Source organism: Oreochromis aureus, linkage group 3 (genome assembly GCF_013358895.1).
Source record: "Oreochromis aureus strain Israel breed Guangdong linkage group 3, ZZ_aureus, whole genome shotgun sequence".
NCBI lineage: Eukaryota > Metazoa > Chordata > Actinopteri > Cichliformes > Cichlidae > Oreochromis > Oreochromis aureus.
The window spans coordinates 29,488,752-29,509,878 of record NC_052944.1 but is presented as its reverse complement, the minus strand read 5'-3'; the positions used below and the strand labels follow the sequence as shown (position 1 = coordinate 29,509,878).

The window sequence follows — 21,127 nt, the reverse complement described above, 5'->3', positions numbered from 1 at the left end:
AACGCCCTGCACCCCCACGCACGGGGCTACATGCTAGATGTTTCTTCCTGTTAAAAGGGAGTTTTTCCTTCTCACATTTGCTGAAACACTTGCTCATAAAAGGTCATATGATTATTGGGTTTTCCTCTGTTTTCTTTGTATTATTGTAGTATCTTTACCTTACAATATAAAGCACCTTGAGGCAACTGTTGTTGTGATTTGGTGCTGTATAAATAAAACTGAATTTTAATTTTGATTTTTTTTGGAAAATATATAAAATGATTTATGAAATTAGGAATTTATATTAGATGCCTGAGTTAGCTTTTGTTGCTTGATATTTTTCATGGCTGGGCAAACATTTTCACAAGCAGGAGGTTGAAGAAATGCAGTAGCATGCAAGGACCTGGAGCCACACATATGAAACATGCTGCAGAGACAGCCACCATTGGCTTTGAGGTATGAACCCTGAGTTGGTTAATGTGTTTCACCACACCAGACGGTCATAGCATGGTTTTGTGTGCGTTCACCATACCAAAAAAAAAAAAAAAAGTACGTGCTGTGAGATGCCAAATTGACTCCAAAACCACAGGTAGCAGGACCTGGCTATTGTTGATGTATTAAAATGTTGAGCTATAGTAATAGATAAATAAAGAAGAATCAGCCCCAGATTACTTTTATTTATTACTTATTTATTTTGCTGCTGCTACCTATATTCATCTTTTCAGAGCGATAAACAGAAAAGTTGTAACTGGTGTTCTATTCCTGTCAGGATTTTGCTGTAAATTGAAACAAAAGTAATTCAGATCTACTGTACAACAAAATATAACAGATTCTCATTTTGGCTCCCCAGGTTTTGAGAATTTTAGCAGTTTCATAATCTCTTACTGACAGATGACTTTTTTTTACATTACATATATATATATATATATATTATATATACATCCCTTCTTTTGACTCTACCTTAACCAAGTAGTTTAAGACATGAGACAAAAATAATGAATAATGAATGAATCAATAGCAAAGAAAATGTTGTCAGCAGTTAATTTGATGTTAATTATGGATGTAATTTGTTTTATATCTGAACAAAATACAACACTTACCATTTGTCTCAATTGTGACTGAAACACTGTCCTCTGTGAAGAAAACTGGGTCTCCTCTTCCTCCTCTGCAGTAATAGATGCCTCCTTCTGAAACACTGAAAGTGTGGGATGATGTTCCGTTTGTTATTCTCTGGGCTGCAGAAGACTCTGAGGTACGTCTGAACCAGTAATATCTCCATCCTGCAGAGTCGTTCACAGAGCAGTTCAGGGTCACGCTGCCCCCCAGTGAGGCCTGAGGTTTTTCAGTTTGTGCTGGTCAGTTTGGAAAACGCAAGTAAGGCATTAAGGTAGAAAAAAGACGGTTACTTTATTACATCTTAATAGAAAAGAATGCCAATATTGTTAATTATCATACATGTAATCTATAACATCGATGCAGGACATGCAAATCTCATAAATGCAAATTTTATTCACAGTATAAGATAAAAAACCTATCAACATTTTTAAAGTGACAACAGGTACAATTTAAATAAAAATATTTGCTAATTACTTATCCTTATCAAGGTCATAGGGCTGGATTTCTATCCCAGCTACCACAAGGCAAGAGGCAAGGTACACCATGGAGATGTCGCCAGGCTGATGTCCTGGAGACAGGCCTGGGGAGGGTGCACAAGTTGAGCACCTAGTGGCTGGGCCTTAGCCCATGGGGCCCGGTTGGGTGCAGCCCAGAAAAAGGACATGGGACCACCCACCTGTAGGCCTGCCATGCACAGGAGGCGAGCAAAGGGGCGACTGCAGTGTGTGCTTGGCAGTCAATGGCATAAACCGTGGCAGACAGATCCCTGGCAAACCGATGGTTTGTTCTCTGCACCTTCAGGTCGGGGAAAGGGTCCTGACTGTTGTCTGCATTTATGCACTGAACAACAGTACCTGCCCTTGTTGGAATCCATGGGTGGGTTGCTTGAGAGTGCTCCACCTGGGGACTCTGTCATCTACTGGGAGACTTCAACACTCACGTGGGAAACTACACTGAGACCTGGAGGGGTTTGAGTGGGAACAATGGCCTGCCTGACCTGAACCTGAGTGGTGTACTGTTACTTACTTTGACAGCATTCTGAGGGAGACTGCAGACACTTAGTCTGAATGGACCATTTTAGGCACCTCCATTGCTGAGGCTGCTGCACTGAGCTCCGGGTGCAAGGTGGTTGGTGCCTGTAGTGGTGGTAACCCCCGAAACAGCTGGTGGGCACCAGAGGTGAAGGGAGCCATCAGGCAGAAGAAGGAGTCATGTTGGGCTGTTCAGCTGAGTTTAAAGTGGCAGAAATAAGAATCAGCACCTCCAAGTCTGAGGCCTGAGGTCCTCAGCTGGAAAAGGGTGGCATGCTCACTCCAGGTCAGGGATAAGTTGCTGCCCCAAGTAGAGGAGATTAAGTATCGTGGGGTCTATTTCACGAGTGAGGGGAGGAGGAGGTTTGCAGATCTGCACTTATTGGTTTCCTTTTATACACTCCACCTTGGCACTTTGTGACTTTGTGTCATGGTATCTGGTCAGGTGTCCCAGTACTCTGAGTTTTAAATTCATTCCTTCCTCAGGGTTCCTCCCTCTAACATACCCTGACCATTATTCTCATCACTGGCCATCTGTTATGTGTTTTTTTTAACTTTTTAAATTTACTATTAGCCATTTATCATCACCTTCTCTTTATCAAAAATAAAACATATAACTGATAGATTCTGTTATTTCAAACATATGAGTGTACTGGTTGGAAAACAACTAGCTAGTTAATAAACAAACTGGAAGACTGAACAACAAGACAGAATCAAAATATAATGGAAATACATTCAATTGGCTTTGAAAGTATTAAAGTATAGACTGACAGAAAAACAGCACAGATCACAAATACAATACACTGTGCTTTGTCAGAAATACTATAACAGTTAAACTCACAGGTTTCCTCCACAATGAATTCACTGCTGTCCTCTGTGTAGAAAACTGGATCTCCTCTCCCTCCTCTGCAGTGGTACAGACCTCCTTGTGAGACACTAATAACTCTGTTTGCTTCATTTCCTCTCATGAGCTGAGCTTTAGAAGAGACTGAATCACGTCTGAACCAGTCAAACTTCCAGCCAGCAGAGCCCTCCACAGAGCAGCTCAGTGTCACACTGCCCCCTGCTGGTATGACTGAGCTTTGTGCTGTCAGTGTGGCTCTGGGTTTACTTGCTGTTGAAGATACAGAAAGAAAAAAAAACAGTAGATTGATGTCAATTTTCTTTAACAAGAATTTTCTTATGAAAATGATCACACTTTATACATTCAGTCAGTCTTTTAAATTGTAGTGAGCTCCTGCGTTAAGAAGTGGCTCGGACTTCCCAAATGCCTCATCAGGTTTGGACTCTATAGCGACAGGATACTGTCATTGCCTATCCCTAACCTGGTAGAGGAGTTTAAATGTGCAAAAGTGAGGCTTGAGATGTCACTCACAGACTCCCGGGACCCCATAGTGAGAGGCACTGCTCCCACCCTAGCAAGTGGGAGAGTGTCGAAAAGAGGAAACTCTCATGGAGTGAAATCTGGGGAATAAAGTCTAATAGACTAAGTTTCATCATCCGAGCGACACACGATGTGCTACCTTCCCCAATAAATCTGCAGCTGTGGTTTGGAAAGGACCCATCCGGCCCCCTGTGTACAGTCCCAGCCACACTCAAGCACATCTTGGTTGGTTGTAGGACTAGCCTTACTCAGGGCAGATACACATGGAGACACAACCAGGTCCTCAGTTGTCTAGCCGAGAAAGCTGAGTATAAAAGAAAATCCATCAAAGCTCAACCTTTCACGTACCAAGAGGAGCGTCAGTTTTCATCAGCATTTGTCCGGGAGGGAGACAAGCTGAGGCCAAGTCCCTCAACCCCGGACCTGGGCCCACTGAAGGTTGCCAGGGATTGGCAGATGCACGTGGACTTGGATCAGAGGCTAATTTTTCCCACAGAGATCGTAACAACTACTCTGCGACCAGACCTCGTCCTTTGGTCTAACTCCCCAAAACTTGCATACGTCATTGAGCTGACGGTACCATGGGAGAATGCAATTGAAGAAGCTTTTGAGCTTAAGAAGCTCAAAGTACAGAGGCTGGAAGATCAAGGTGTGCCCAGTGGAAGTGGGGTGCAGGGGCTTTGTTGCCAGTACAACAGCAAAACTGCTTAGAGAGATTGGGATCAGAGGACACACGCAACGGCAGGCTAAACAGCCGGGTAAAAGACCAAAAGTTGAGGCATCACGATGTGTGCCGCTGGTAAAGTTTCTGGGCAGCCTTTTCTCATAACAGCCATTCCTCAAGATTTTCTCCATTTAAAGCAATGCATTATCAGGGATTGTAACATCTAGTCCTTTTACTGAACCTGATTTTTCAAACTGTTTTTGGAGTTTATTATATATATTACATGTCACCACTTTATAGCGTCATGTATCTTTGCGGAGTAAAAAATGATCTTTGCTCAGGGAGATTCACTGTTCATATAAAAATAAAATAAAATTAAGAACATGATAGACACATGGAATCATTATAAAGCTGTTTTTTGTTTTGTTTTGTTTTTTTAGTGCTGTTGTTAAGAATACTTTTTTCTGGAAAATCATAATTTTGGGAAGTGGGAAACTGAACATAAACAGATGAATCCCAGTGCAAACCAATAAATTGTATGGGGAAGGTGTGTAGTCAAATACCCCAGTGTTTACTCTGACCAGTTATTTTTGCAGCTGTACACATTTACTTTAATGACTGTAGCTTTTTTACATGACAATTTGCTGTTGTTTCCAAGTATGTTAGGATGTTGCAGTATTTCATTAAAGGGATTATAAATTTGAGTGTGGTGAAAGTCTCCGGATCTGGTTAGCCTTTGTTGCTGCCACTAGACACGCCATCGGCCTCCTGTTCTGGCTTGCCCCTGTCACTGGACTCTGGGCCGGCTGCCTGAACTATTTTTGTTTTGGACTTGGTTTTCGCAGGGAGCATGGACGGTCTCTCAACTGTTTTGCTTTGATCTCCTGCGGCAGGACTTTTGGTTTTTGGACTCTGTTTACCTGACCTCCAGTGCTCTTTGGTTCTGATCTCTGTTTTTATTTTTGTTTTGGAGTCTGTTCCGGGACTCCTGGGCAGCTTCCTGAGCTCTTTGGTTTTGTACTCTGTTTTTTGGTTTAGTATTCAGACTCGGTGCAATCTAAACATCCCCTCAGTATTTTATCTATGTGACGTAGATGCACACATAGACTGACTAAAATTATCAAAATTATCAAAAAATTTTACTGATTTCTTAACACTGTACATTCCCTTTTCAGAAATAATATTACAGGTCTCCCTTTGCTGTCTTTCCTTTCTCTTTGTAGATTAAAAAAAGAAGAAAAATGCACATTTTAACACATGTGTACATTAAATCTGATTTTTTTTTATGAATGCTAGACAGTTCAACTCACACAAGACAATCAGTGTGAAGGGGTCACTCCATTTTGCTAAGAGATAGTCACTGCTACCCCGACATTTGTAGTCTCCACTGTGGGACACTGATAATCTGCTGATCCTGTATTCACTGGACGTTTCAGGGATGTTTGGATTTGGTGATTTCCATTCGTATGTAATCTCCTTGTCTTCCCCTCCCTGGATCTCACATTGAAGGATGATTGTCTCACCAATGAACATCTGAGGCCAACGGTGTTGCGACTTTACAACATACAGGACTGTTCCCAAAAAACATACACAATGTGGAGAAAAACACAAATATAAAAAGAGAAAAGAAATTAACAGGCAAAAGGTTTATCAAGTGTTACTTTGATGTCAGTGATTAATTTATGTTATTTCAAAACGTAACACTCACCCGTTTCTTAATTTTAACTGGAACACTGTCCTCTGTGGAGAAAACTGGATCTCCTCTCCTCCTCTGCAGTAATAGATGCCTCCTTCTGAAATACTGATAGTGTGCTCTGATGTTCCAACTTCTATTTTCTGAGCCACAGAAAACTCTGAATCACGTCTGAACCAGTCAAACTTCCAGCCAGCAGAGCCCTCCACAGAGCAGCTCAGTGTCACACTGCCCCTGCTGGTATGACTCCCTCATGTGCCGTTATTAAGGCCCGAGGTTTACTGGCTGTTTAAAGCAAAATATAAAACAAGTAAAACACAAAAATATGACTTGCTTCGGGAATACATTTTATAGAAATAAAAAAAAATCATTATCTGGTTCTTGAGCTATTATGGACTGAAGCTATTAAGTTTTCCTTAATCACTCATATTCTAAGGCAGTAGAGTTTTATGTGATATCAGTCAGTCAGATAGGTAATTTGTGCTGGGAGCATCTGGCAGAGTCCCCAGTTATTCATCTTTTATTTATGCAGGTAAAAGCATCATTGAGATTAGAGATTCCTTTTTCAAGAGAGACCTGAATGTCACAAATCACCCTGGTATGGATATCCTATCTATTCTCAATATGTCCTGGGATTGCCCCTGCTGCCTCCTTCGGTAGGACATGCCTGGAACACCTCACTGAGGAGGTACCCAGGATGTCTGAACCACCTTGTGGTTAATGCCAATGTGATTGAGGATTTACTTCTACAGTGGCTTGCAAAAGTATTCGGCCCCCTTGAACTTTTCCACATTTTGTCACATTACAGCCACAAACATGAATCAATTTTATTGGAATTCCACGTGACAGACCAATACAAAGTGGTGTACACGTGAGAAGTGGAACGAAAATCATACATGATTCCAAACATTTTTACAAATAAATAACTGCAAAGTGGGGTGTGCGTAATTATTCAGCCCCTGAGTCAATACTTTGTAGAACCACCTTTGCTGCAATTACAGCTGCCAGTCTTTTAGGGTATGTCTCTACCAGCTTTGCACATCTAGAGACTGAAATCCTTGCCCATTCTTCTTTGCAAAACAGCTCCAGCTCAGTCAGATTAGATGGACAGCGTTTGTGAACAGCAGTTTTCAGATCTTGCCACAGATTCTCAATTGGATTTAGACACCAGACAGGTCAGGGATAAAGTTAATGAGAAATTTAAAGCAGGCTTACGCTACAAAAAGATTTCCCAAGCCTTGAACATCCACGGAGCACTGTTCAAGCGATCATTCAGAAATGGAAGGAGTATGGCACAACTGTAAACCTACCAAGACAAGGCCGCCCACCTAAACTCACAGGCCGAACAAGGAGAGCGCTGATCAGAAATGCAGCCAAGAGGCCCATGGTGACTCTGGACGAGCTGCAGAGATCTACAGCTCAGGTGGGGAATCTGTCCATACGACAACTATTAGTCGTGCACTGCACAAAGTTGGCCTTATGGAAGAGTGGCAAGAAGAAAGCCATTGTTAACAGAAAACCATAAGAAGTCCCGTTTGCAGTTTGCCACAAGCCATGTGGGGGACACAGCAAACATGTGGAAGAAGGTGCTCTGGTCAGATGAGACCAAAATGGAACTTTTGGCCAAAATGCAAAACGCTATGTGTGGCGGAAAACTACCACTGCACATCACTCTGAACACACCATCCCCACTGTCAAATATGGTGGTGGCAGCATCATGCTCTGGGGGTGCTTCTCTTCAGCAGGGACAGGGAAGCTGGTCAGAGTTTATGGGAAGATGGATAGAGCCAAATACAGGGCGATCTTGGAAGAAAACCTCTTGGAGTCTGCAAAAGACTTGAGACTGGGGCGGAGGTTCACCTTCCAGCAGGACAACGACCCTAAACATAAAGCCAGGGCAACAATGGAATGGTTTAAAACAAAACATATCCATGTGTTAGAATGGCCAGTCAAAGTCCAGATCTAAATCCAATCGAGAATCTGTGGCAAGATCTGAAAACTGCTGTTCACAAACGCTGTCCATCTAATCTGACTGAGCTGGAGCTGTTTTGCAAAGAAGAATGGGCAAGAATTTCAGTCTCTAGATGTGCAAAGCTGGTAGAGACATACCCTAAAAGACTGGCAGCTGTAATTGCAGATAAAGGTGGTTCTACAAAGTATTGACTCAGGGGGCTGAATAATTACGCACACCCCACTTTGCAGTTATTTATTTGTAAAAAATGTTTGGAATCATGTATGATTTTCGTTCCACTTCTCACGTGTACACCACTTTGTATTGGTCTGTCACGTGGAATTCCAATAAAATTGATTCATGTTTGTGGCTGTAATGTGACAAAATGTGGAAAAGTTCAAGGGGGCCGAATACTTTTGCAAGCCACTGTATACCCAACTGTATCCTGAACTAAGTGCACCATATTCCCATGGTTTACACCGTACACTGCTTTCCTTCCTGAATCGCGACTGCCAGAATTGCACTCCCCTTCATTTATTGGTACCTGTCAGGTACAGGCTAACCAAGCACAATAGGACTGCTTCGTCAGCTTGACGATTATTTTCACCTACAAGAGTCTGATTCTGGGATTACTGCAACAACAGGCAACAACCATCTTGTTGTCCCCAGCTCTGTATATCCACTCCAGCAATGGAGGTGCAGAATAAAAGCTAAATCCTTCTGTGCATTTTACAGGTCTTTTCCACCTCTTCACACCGTTCCTCACTTTCTCCTCACTAATTCTCTGCACTTTCTGATTCACTAACTCTCCTCCATCTATCCTCCTCTGTCATTTTCTATTTTCTTTATTATGCAGATGATACACAGTTCTATCTCTCCCCAAAGCCAGGTGTTGATAGCACATTGCAGAAAGTTTCAGATTGTCTTAGCGACATAAATTGCTGGATATCTTTGAACTTTCTCAAACTAAAACATGATAAAACTGACATAATAATTTTTGGCAACCAAGACTGTGTTAGTCTCACTATCAGCTAATATCCATCCCCATGTTAAAAATCTTGGTTTCATTTTCAATTCTACCCTCAAGATGGACAAACATATGAACTCAGTTGTTTCTTCCAGCTCAGGAGCATTTCTAAACCCAAAACTATCTTGTCATCCAAAGATTCGGAAACCGTTATCCATGCCTTCATTTCATCACAACTTGATTACTGTAACTCTCTATTTAGGCGCCTGTCATTTAAGCCTGTCCCACCTGCAACTTGCTCAAAATGAGCAACTTCACACATCTTTACATTGGCTTCCAGTTAAATACCAAATTGATTTCAAGGTTTTATTATTTGTTTTTAAAGTCCTCCATGGCTTGGCCCCAGGTTACATTTCAGATCTCCTTAGCCTGCACCTACCCACTCGAACTCTGTGTTCCTCCAGTCAGATGCTTTTACTGGTTCCACACTCCCAGTTAAAATCCAGAGGTGACAGGGCTTTCTCCATCGCCACTCCGAGACTCTCCAACAGTCTTCCTCTTTTATAAAATTCTCTTCCTCTTTTGAAATCTTTGAATCAAATTTGAAGACCTATCTGTTTTCAAAGACTTTCAGCTCTCTTTGACACCACTTTTATTCTGTGTTAGCTATTCTGGTGTCTCATTGGATGATGTATGCATGAGTATATGTATACGTGTATTAGTGTATGTGTATGTATGTGTATGTATGTCCATGTGCGTACCCGTGTGTGTGTGTGTGTGTGTGTACATATATGCATGTTTACGTATGTGCACATGTACGAGTACATATATACTTGTATAAACAAATGTATATAATAGTCTGCTTGTGTGTGTATAAATATGGATATTTGGAATGTTTTTTAACTCAGTTATTTTAATTCTTTCTTTTATTTGATTACATTATCCCTGTTCAGCACTTTGGGTGATACTTGATGTCTTTTAAATGTGCTATACAAATAAAGCTGACTTGACTTTCCTATACTTCATGATTCCACTGCTAAGTCTTCTTGTCCTTTTTCTTCTGTCAAGAGAATACATCAAATACGTTCCTCATGGTTTCCCTCACCTCTACAATTGTACTTTCCCAGTCGTCTGGTAATTCTTGCCTACCACCCAGATCTAGCTCAACTCCTCCCTGTGCAGCATTCTTCCTCCTTCAACTTTCACCATTTAATTCTTCCTTTGCCTTCAATCACATCCTCTTCTTCTTGATTTAAAAAGTCTCGATTCCTCTTCTTAATATTCAAAGTAATTTATATGTGCAGTATCTCATTATTAGGACATTGGCAAATTCAAGAGATAATAAAAATGTTGTATTTGTTAATTTTATTCAAGAGGTAATGGCAATGAATATGAAAATAAATAAATAAAGACTGAATTACATTTGAGGAAAACAAGAACGAAAAAAAAAACTCACCTCTAGCATTTCCATAGAAGATCGTACTGAGCACTGAAATGAAGATTGAAACCTGATCAGATTTTGTTAAACCTGTTTTTGATAAAGTTAAGGAATCACTCAATATAATTATATTGAAATAAACCTTAAATGTGCTACATTCAAGACAAATTGTATTGTCTGGAAATTTAGTGTAATTCTCATAATTCAATTCAGTTCAGTTTTATTTATTTAGCTTCAAATCACAACAACAGCCACATCAAAGCACTTTACATTGTAAGATAAAGACCCTACAATAATACAGAAACATGTCCAATAATTTGTGATATTCATAAGACATAGTTATTAATGTACTCACATAATAAATCAAGCATGCAGAACAAAGAGTGCCTCATTGTCACACCCAGCCCTGCTGCAGTGCTAAAGTCAACGTGTTCTAACGGTGAAGCTGTTTTCTTGTAAAGGGTCTGTGTGCTTCCTTCCCCTTTATAATGAGCTCATAGAACTATAAACAGCTACACAAACCACAGCAGCACTGTTCCACTGCTGACATTTGTTGTCCACATCAGCTTGGTCTTGTGCCAAGAAAGGTTAAAACAGTCACATTATGTTCTGCATTTATTTATGTAATTATCATTCTCAGTGATCATAGCGCTACTTTCTGGTTGCAGTGGTTCCCGTTATTGGTAATTCACTATGAAATACATGCATCATCTAAACTACTACTTGGACTAGCGTGACTACATTTGTTTCCTAGTTACAATATTAAACATCAGTCAACAATGAGGAAAAATTGCCATTTGTGAGTCTGACAAACGCACTCTTTGCAGCTTCTCTAGACACCTACACACACACACACACACACACACACACACACACACACACACACACACACACACACACACACACATGCACACAAAGATATGTGTCATGGCCATAGTCACTCCAGTTCTCTCAAATTTTAATAGCCTTGCACTTTGACTATGGGTAGCGCAGTACAAAGAGAGCAGCATTAAATTCCCACTGTGCTCTTCTTGACTAGATTCTTTTTTGATTGTCTGCAGCTCTAAGCTACAGACTGCATTTCCTTTTCTCTAGATGATGTAATTCATCAGGTCACTTTCAGTACATGAAAATAAGTATAGCCGAATGGACAGAAACTACATATGCACATATGCAAAGCTGACACAAAAAGAAAGTAGTACAATTTTAAAAGTACTGATGATTTTACTTTTATTAAAAAGAATACAGCATTCATCATCTGCAAAGTCTTGAACTCTACAGGTGAAGTTGTTGTTGCTGACATGATCACAGTGTATAGTGATACAGTGCTCCCATCAAAAGTAAGAGAGTGCAACACTGTCAAAATAGCAACATCCATCAATTGTTTAACCTCTTATCTAATTCAAAGTGACACAGGGACAAAAAGTGGTGTACATCTTGGAAAGGTCGCTACATTATCAGAGGGCCAACATAGAGAGAGAGAATCAGCCATTCTCAAGCACATCTTTGGTCTGTCAGAGGAAGTCAGAGTAAAGTTTATTCTGGCTTACTCTGTGGGAAACTCCACAGAGAAATATATGAGCAGGCTGTGGTTAGTACTGCAAGCCAAGAATGCTAATCATAGATAGACATTTAATTTTAAATATAAAAAAATGTGATCCCACACATAATTCTCTATCATCTTGATGAAGATGTTGGAAGGGACTGGGACCAGAACAATGAACTTTAGGTGCCTTGGTTGGAGGTCAACTGTAGCAGCGCAGGTACACAGAGGCCCTTGGAACTCGGTGGCAAAAAATCCATGGCGTCTGGTTCTGGTTGCTCGGGGCCCATGGGCTCTGATTCTGTTTGTATGGGATGACTGGTGACTGGAGCAGCGCTGAAGGCTTCAGAGATGACTCGGGAAGCTGGAGCTGCTCAGGAGGCTCTGGTAGCCTGGGTTTCTAAAGCTTGAGCTGCACAGGGCTGACAGCTTAGCAAGTATGCTGGGCAACATAGGTGGGAACTTCTACCTGGAAGAGGGAGCTCAAGGAATTAAGGTTGCAGATGCCTCAGACTAACTAGGTGCAGAACCTCCAATGAACTGTTGGTATCATCAAGGCAGAAGAGCTGGCCAACACTGAGTCAGGAATTTCCAGAAAATGGGCAAAGGTGAGCTCCCCAGACATGTTGCAGGTCTTGGGCTGGTAACTACTACTTCGCCATCAAGAGCGTCTTCGTCGAGCGAGATGCAAGTACTGGCAGAGAAGAAGAAACGGTGAGCATGGAGGATGAAGAGTGAGGGGCTGGTGAAAGGCTAAGCCTGAGCAGAGGAGAAGTGGTGGACCAGGACATTTTTCTACAGTGGTGGAGAGAAGCCCTGTCAATGTGTCAAATCTTTTCGGCCATTTGCTTCACCAAGGACAGATCACACAAAGGCCCCTTTAACAGCTCATTTGGAAGTACAGAGATATGCTGGTCATTTGATGTCCGGCAGCCTACGTGGATATGTAAATGATATGTCAGTTACAGATAGGGTTGCCAACTTTTTAAATATCAAATAAGGGACACTCTGGCATGCCAGAAGCACAGAGCACAACCAGCTGGGCATAGTGTAAAAACGCACTGTGTGTGACATTGCGGGTAACCATCAATTTTCATGATATTTGGTAGAATAAGGGACAAACCAATTTTGCTCATTATATGGGATGTGCCAGCTGAAATGGGACAGTTGGCAACGCTAATTACAGAATACCCATATGAGGTCCTATATATGTCATGGCCCAGACTGAGTGTCATGTTGTGCTGTTTTTCTGTTCCTGTCCCTGAATCCTGGTTTGTCCCTCCTGGGTGGAATTCTGGCTTACCAGCTCTTGGCTCATCTCACCTGCACCTCAACGTCACAACATGGAAACCAATTTACCCCTGATAAATTGGTTTCCATGTTGTTGTATTAACGTGCATTATCTGTCTCTTACCTTTACCTGTTCCCTATACTCACTATTCATCACTGACCTGGTCTCCTGATGCTGGCCTACTCCGTTTCTGCCTTTCTGCTCCCAGCAATTCTCCGGACTCCAAAAGGAACATAGATTGGACATTTCAGTTTCTCACTCTTCCACTTCTTCAGCCGGTGAGTCACAGAAAGTTGTTCTGTGTCTATGCCCTCTGTCTACCAGCTGTCAGAGCTAAAATATATTTTCCATAAGGTTGCACACATTCAGCTTAGATTGTTCTTTGTCATTTTAGTTCTGTAGTCAAAGAACACAATTTTTAGGTCATTGTTTTTATTTAATGAAGAGATGAAGATAAGGCCTTTCATGACTCTGTGAAAAGCCGTGGGCAGATATTATTTTTGGGCCTTGCCACCACACTGAACTGGAGCAAACGCAGCATCTCACATTCTGTATGTTTATATGTTTGTATCTCTCTCTCAGACACACACACACACACACAACCACAGACACACATATCACAATATGAACGCATATTTTCATGAAGAAAAAGCAAATTATTCCATAATTGACAGCAACAGGTTCATTAGTATTTTGCACAAATACAGTCAGATATATACCGTATCATATCAGTCTTCTTTTAATAATGTAGAAGATCATTACATACAAAAATATACAGTGTTTATTGCCCAAACATTAATAAACCATATGTAACAGTGAAAAAGCTGACTGTACGTCAAACTGTTATTATCACTGAGTGAATAAAGAGAGCATGAAACTAAACAGAAGCACACCAGTTTGTACTTTTTTGTGCTAAAATACAGTCATAAGTCTACAGTTATTAATACAGATATTGTATTTCATAATGATGATGACCTATAACTCTTATACTTATTGGGCGTGTATGACACTTGAGTAGCAGAGGAGCAACAGTGGCTTCATAAAAAGCTTCATTATGGTGTTGCTGTTACAGCTCTCCTCACGGACCTGTAAAAAAGACAACAAGATTTCCAATTTGAAACAATATTATGAGCTAAAGAACAACATTAAATCATCACATCATTCTCCATCATGTCAGCATAAATACCTAGAGTGCTCCCTCGTTTGACTTCAGAGTAAACTGCTTCATCAGCTGACACAAGACTTGATTTTCCTGTAATGGAGAGAAGTTTACTTAAAAGACTTGTGTAGTCTCATAATAATAACAACAACAACAACAAAAACAACAATAATTTTCTTAACCCACAGGTTAACAAAGTTTTCTTTATCACTGTTTTTATTAGTGATATAAACAAAAATGCACTCACACACAAACAAACAGATTTACATTTTTAATCAAAAATAATAAATCATTATAATAAATTATCCATGTCATCACTGGAGATGATTGCAGGCTTTACTCACCCTTGTTTGTCTTAGCATTTCCTTTATTCAAGCGGCTGACCTGAGCATACATTGGACTGTCCTCTACGAGAGATATGAGATCTCAGCATACATTTGTGCAGCACAAATATAACATACAGCTGAAGGATCAATGGAAAAAGCTGGATGGAGTTAAAATATAAGAAATTTACAACGGTCTGAAGATAATCTCACAAGTGAAGAAAGAAAGTGTAAGTAGCTTGGGCACAGCAGAATCTAAATATTACACATTTTTACGTGTGTAATATGTAAAATGTAATATGTAAGATTTTGTAAAAATGTGCAAAATCTTAACTTTAAAGCTCAAATACTAAAGATGACATATCTAACTTTTGCCTTCAAAGTTTTATACAAAAACGTTAAGTGAGGATATAGTTAGATTTAATAATTATATTTTCATATTACCTAGAGCTCTTTCTAATTTGACTGGAGTAAACTGCTTCATTGGTTGATTCAGGACTTGATTTTCCTGTAAGTAGAAAGACAATTATTTAAACGTCTTCATATTCTCATAATTAAAATCAATAACTGTTTTTATATCATAATTGTCCAAAAATTAGAAAATAAAACAGCACAAAAAATAAATAAATAGAAAAAACAAACAAAAAAAACATGGGCTTTTTGCTGCATGGAAGAGAAATCAAATCAAAGTTTTATATAGAAGCCTTGAAATATAAAATAAATTAATAATTAAAAAAATTAAATTTAAAAAATGATTAGTCATTAGATATGAATGCACCTGATTTTATTTGCGCTGAAACAGAGAATGGAATTGATTCTTCATCTTCTTATTATTACTACTATTACTACTAACGAAAGTGCTTCCTAATGTGATTTTTTATACACTGCTACTGCTACAACAGTAATCTATAAGATATATTTTATACTTAAAAAAATCAATGTACTTGTACTTAGACGAACAATTCATATAAAAAAGATTATATCAATTAAAAACGATAAAAAAGAAGCTTTTATTAAATTATGTAAACTGCGAATAGAAATTGTAACATAGGAAGATTTACATCTTTAAGATAAGAAACAGACTGAACAATACTCAGTGGAGATGATGGCAGACTTTGCTCACCTTTGTTTTTCTTGGCTTTTTCTTTTTTGTGGTGGTTAATCTCAGCATACATCAGGTTGTCCTCTAAAAGAGAAGTGATATTTATTCAGCAGAAATATGATATGTAGCTATTCACTGAAGGGACAAGCTTAGAGGTTGACTGAAACTGAAATAAAAATGAAGTGTTTTATATTTAAAGATATAGATGAGTTCATGTAGGGGAGACTGGGTATGGTTGTAACATGGGGCGAGTTGTAACGTCACCAATCTCATCCTATCTATCTCAGGGATGAGATAGGAGTCATATGATGATTTCAGTTTTTACCCACTTCCATCCGTGATTTCACATGGTGCTTGTCATGGCTGCAAGTGTATGCAGATTTTATTGAGAACAAAGTGGTTGTGACATACAAAGGGGTTTTTTGTAGCAAATTTGACCCACACTCAGCTACCACTGTCCTTTTCTGGCCCTGGCAGCTACTAAACAGTTACTGGCAGATGTGTAAAAATAACAGTTGTTTGGTGGTGGCTATGGCGTACTTAGGTAATCAGATTACACTGCAATCAGAGTACTTAGGTAATCAGATTACTTGTGTAATCAGAGTACTTGTGTAATCAGAGTACTTGTGTAATCAGAGTAAACAAGTAATCTGATTACATGAGTACTCTATATACAGTGTTACTTATTACACACGTACTCTGATTACACAGGTAATCTGAGTACCTAAGTACTCTGATTACACAAGTACTCAGAGTAAACAGGTAATCAGATTACACTGTAATCAGAGTACATAGGTAATCAGATTACTTGTGTAATCAGAGTACTTGTGTAATTAGAGTAAACAAGTAATCTGATTACATGAGTACTCTAAATACAGTATTACTGATTACACACGTACCCTGATTACACAGGTAATCTGAGTACCTAAGTACTCTGATTACACAAGTACTCAGAGTAAACAGGTAATCAGATTACACTGTAATCAGAGTACTTAGGTAATCAGATTACTTGTGTAATCAGAGTACTTGTGTAATCAGAGTAAACAAGTAATCTGATTACATGAGTACTCTGATTAAACAGGTAATCTGATTCAAGTACTGATTACCTGATTACAGACACAGTACTCAGATTAAACAGGTAAGAGACATTACTGACTGCGTTAGTACTCTGATAGTAATCAGAGTACTAACGCCTGTCTAGGTCATTGTGTCCTTGGGCAAGATACTTCACCTACCGCCTACTGGTGATGACAGCGATATGGCAGCCTTCGCCTGTCAGTCTGCCCCAGGGCAGCTGTGGCTACAACTGTAGCTTCACCAGTGCCTCCACCAGTGTGTGAATGTGAGAGTGAATGAATAGTGGAATCTGTAAAGCGCTTTGAGGGTCTTGAAAAGCGCCATATAAATGCAATCCATTATCATTATTATTATTATTGTTACATATATTATTATTATTATTATTATTGTTATTATTATCTGATTACAGTATTTCTGTGTAATCTGATTACCTAAAGTACTTCATTACAGTATTACCCAAACACACTGATTACCCGAGTAATTTGATTACACCATTTGTCTGATTACATTGGTAATCTGATTACACAGTACTCTGATTACAGCAAGCTTTTAGTCACAGCAAGTCACAGACTTCAGGTAAGAAGTTATGACCTGCAGTCTATCTGGGTCGATATAAACCAAGTTTAGGTGGAGTTTATTTCGTTGTTCTGACTTTTACAGTCAGTTACAATAACTCGTAGACTGCATACCAGCTAGCATGACGGAGTTTCTATACAGCTGGGCGGTGCTATGATGTTACTGATAGCAGTAGCGGTTTTAGATACGGGCGACACGGGCGGTTGCCGCGGCATCGCGTGGTGGGGGCGGCATCACGGGCATCGGCAAAAAGTGCTCGTGCACTCATGCTGCCCCACGACATCATGCCAGCGATATTGGGAATGGCATAGGCACCGATCAGTTTTCTATCGCCCATTTGCTGGGGAGTAGGCGCCCTCCGTTTCACAGGTGCGCCTGCTGCTCTTGCGGCACAGGGAGGAGAGGGCGAGGCGGCGGGGATTCTCTGGGTGGCTGGAGCAGCATCTAACAACCAACTCTCAAGATAAAACAAAATAAAAACAAACCAACAACACGAAAACACCAGACATTATGATACAGACTTATAATTTGCACCAATGTTTTTTTGAAATTATAGGCGAAAAAGTGAGCCGAGAGCCTCAGTGCGCCTGCTCGCTGCTGAAGTCAAAGTAAACTTTATTGTCATCTCCATACATACAGTCCAGTATATAGAGAGACGAGACAACGAGGCTCCAGTTACAGCAGTGCAAGTAAACAAACAATAAATATAAGAAGAGTAAGAAAATAAATATACACTTTAGGACTCGGGGTAAAGGGATCAATAACAATTTAAATGTATATTTTATATTTTGTTGATTTAAAGTCTCACACACAACCCGTTTTAAAGTTTAAAAAGAGAGAAAGAAGAGGTGTGAAGGACTTCACAGTCGCCAGGCAGGGGACTGAGCCGCCTATTTGCCTGATGCGCTGTCAACTGTACGCAATAATGCGAGAGGTGGAATTGCTTGCTTGTTTATTAAAGTGCTTGAAAGTTTACAGAGCAATGTGATCAGCTCATGATTCAAACTCTTAAAACATCACAGCTCTAATGCAACAAGGGGAAACTCGTTGGCTGCGGTCAACAAAAACCACGGCTACCCAGCCCTGCTCTGTCAAAATCAAACCAGTGAAAGACAGACTGACAACGCCCTCTTAATGTCACCGCTTAACACCCACGTGACTCTAGGTTACACATCACCATAGCAACCAAACAAATGAAAACCCAGTGATCATTAAAATTCAATACATTTAATTATGGCTCCTACAAGGAGAAACGAGCAAAAAGATACAGGTAAGCAGATGTCATTGGATAATGGCAGGTCATGTATCCTAAAACATTAAGAATCAGAATACTTTCTTAATCCCTAATGAAATTATGTGTGTTACAGTTGCTCCAAGAAGAAATGGTAAAAATAGTAACAGTAAGAGACTAAACCCAAACAATATATACAATAATATAATATAATTAGTCAGTGTCAATTGTTGATTTGTCCTGTTCTCATTGTATGATCTTTAATTATGATGTCTGTTTGGTAGTCCGCTTGCATACTCTCTCTCTTCATATATAGGGTCATATATGTGTGTGTGTGTGTGTGTGTGTGTGTGTGTGGGGGCGCCAGCGGGGCGTGTTCGCTTTTCGGGCGCCAAACAGGCTAGGACCGCCACTGACTGATAGTGAACTTTATTTATTCATAAGGTTAGTTAGTAGAGTTGCCAACCGTCTCCAAAAACGGAATCGTCCATGAGTCAGAGAAAATATTACACGTTTCAGATGAGCCAAAAGGAAGCGATTTGTTCCATACCTTAGCAAAATGAAAAAAGACACAAAGCTGGAGTTATTCTGTGTCTTTACGTGGCACAGCTGCCTCTTCTTTCTCATTCTCTCCCTCCCTCTCCTGTTGCTACTTCAATCATGAAACTGAGCATTGATCAGCTGATCGGCTTTTCTGGACGCAAGTCCCGTCTCTCTCATTTGTTTATAGCCCACTTTGTGCCAGAAAGAGGAAACCAGCAGCACGTTTAAGCTTGATCAGCTCTTGTTAGAATTTATTTAATATTACTTTCTAGTATCAGCTGATGTTTACTGGAGCCACAGCTGTAAGGACCCAGCTGTCGGCCAGCCTCCCAGAACACTATGCCCTGAACCCACTGGTCCACCCATCCAAGTGTCTGTCATTATGAAAGTTTGCTCTGTTAAACTAATGTACACAGCCACACATGCCAGGTGTGTTTGAGTTATGGTCAGTCAGAGAAATAGAGACAGAAACTGTTCTTTTATTCCAATACATCACTTTTGAAGCACATTCTCTGGTGTCGACTTGCACTTCTCCCCAGCATGTGTTACAACCCACCCTGATTGTGGAGTAGGTTATAACAAAGGAACGCATATGTATTTAACATTAACACACAAGGTCTGTGGTATTCTTGCAGGGCTTTGAATAGTTGACATTTATAGGGAAAAATGGGTATTTTGTGTAAAGGTTTGAGACCTCTAGCACAAAATTTATTGCGTTGTGCGGAGCAAAATGTGTTACAACCAGACCTGGTCTCCCTAAAACACGCAAACTAACAAAACAAAACAAAGAAAAATATGGGGAAATATCTCAAAGAAACAGCTGGAAAGCATTTATAAAATCACACTTTAGATGCAAGAAAAATAACATACTGTACACAAAGCAGAGATTTTTTAAAGATATGAATTTCCACATGTGTGCAAGATTCATCTCTAGTGATCAGTACTACCACACGCAATGACCGGATCACTGGATGAGACCTGTTGTGACCTTACCTGCAGCTCCCATCTTCACATCAGAGTAAATGGCACTCTCCTCTGCTCTACGAAGCCTCCCTGTTATGATAATGAAATCAATAAAGGAATATATATATACTGTATATATATATACATATATATGTATATGTAAGTGTGTGTAAGTACTCACGCTTATTTCCAATGTTTTTAACTTAGTAAGAGTATGTGACATCTTTGGGGTCACCAACACCTGAAATGTTCATATAATAATTTACAGGATTAAACAGGCATCACACGTTAATGAGTTAGTCTCCTTAAATAAGAAAAAAGATCATTTCCAGCTGCTTCCAAAGATGTACTGTACCATTTCTAGTGTCTTCCACATGTGTAACTGATTCATAAAGAGCAGCGTTTTCTACATAACAAAAAAATATTATCATTATTAGATGTGCAAAAGGCAGAAAATCTTGAGCCTTTTTTCAAAGTCTGATTAATACTGAATAAATAAATAAATAAAAACCACTGCTGTGAGATATATACACACATTCAAGTACAAACACTGAATGAGACTGTTGTGACTGTACCTGCAGCTCCCGTCCTCACATTAGCGTAAACAGCACTCTGCTCTGGTTTATGATGCTTCCCTGTTAAGATGATCGAATCCACAAAGAAAAATAATTAATACATTTTTTAAACATTTCAAAAACAATTTTTCTACATTGTATATGTTTTGTGTACTCACGCTTATTAACAAAGTTTTCCAGTTCAATATTAGAGTAAATGACATCTGGGGTTTATCTGCACCTGAAATGTTCATATTTTAGTTACACAATTGTAAACCAATGACATGGTGCCAGTTTCCTTAAATTCAAAGACTGTTTCATCTCTAGCTGCTCTGTGCTTTTCACATGATATACTGCACCAGTGTTTCAGTGGCTCACATGAAAACCAACATGACACATATTTTTTCAAGGATAAGTGCAAAAACAGAAAAAACCATTTAGAGAGTTTCATTAGTTGTGTTTAAATCAACACCAGGACTATCAGATATTTTCAGACCATGAACCCATCATGATGTTACTTTGTTTGTGTTGTTCTGATATGA

The 21,127-nt window shown here is 39.7% G+C and overlaps 1 protein-coding gene and 3 long non-coding RNA genes across 4 annotated transcripts in view; all 4 read right to left on the bottom strand.

Annotated features, from left to right (window-relative positions):
- LOC120433551 (obscurin-like) overlaps nucleotides 1–21,127 on the bottom strand; it is a 64,158-nt gene that overhangs the window by 24,209 nt on the left and 18,822 nt on the right. The gene's annotated exons all lie outside the window — the stretch shown is intronic.
- LOC120439164 lies at nucleotides 13,492–14,602 on the bottom strand. The gene is made up of 3 exons (XR_005612431.1): nucleotides 14,561–14,602; nucleotides 14,244–14,309; nucleotides 13,492–14,143 (listed from the first exon to the last, which is right to left on the bottom strand). It is a non-coding gene; the product is annotated as an uncharacterized LOC120439164 (long non-coding RNA).
- On the bottom strand, nucleotides 14,994–20,097 carry LOC120439172. Its single transcript, XR_005612440.1, has 3 exons — nucleotides 20,062–20,097; nucleotides 15,663–15,725; nucleotides 14,994–15,047 (listed from the first exon to the last, which is right to left on the bottom strand). It is a non-coding gene; the product is annotated as an uncharacterized LOC120439172 (long non-coding RNA).
- Nucleotides 20,246–20,826, bottom strand: LOC120439163. The gene is made up of 4 exons (XR_005612430.1): nucleotides 20,765–20,826; nucleotides 20,607–20,666; nucleotides 20,387–20,437; nucleotides 20,246–20,272 (listed from the first exon to the last, which is right to left on the bottom strand). It is a non-coding gene; the product is annotated as an uncharacterized LOC120439163 (long non-coding RNA).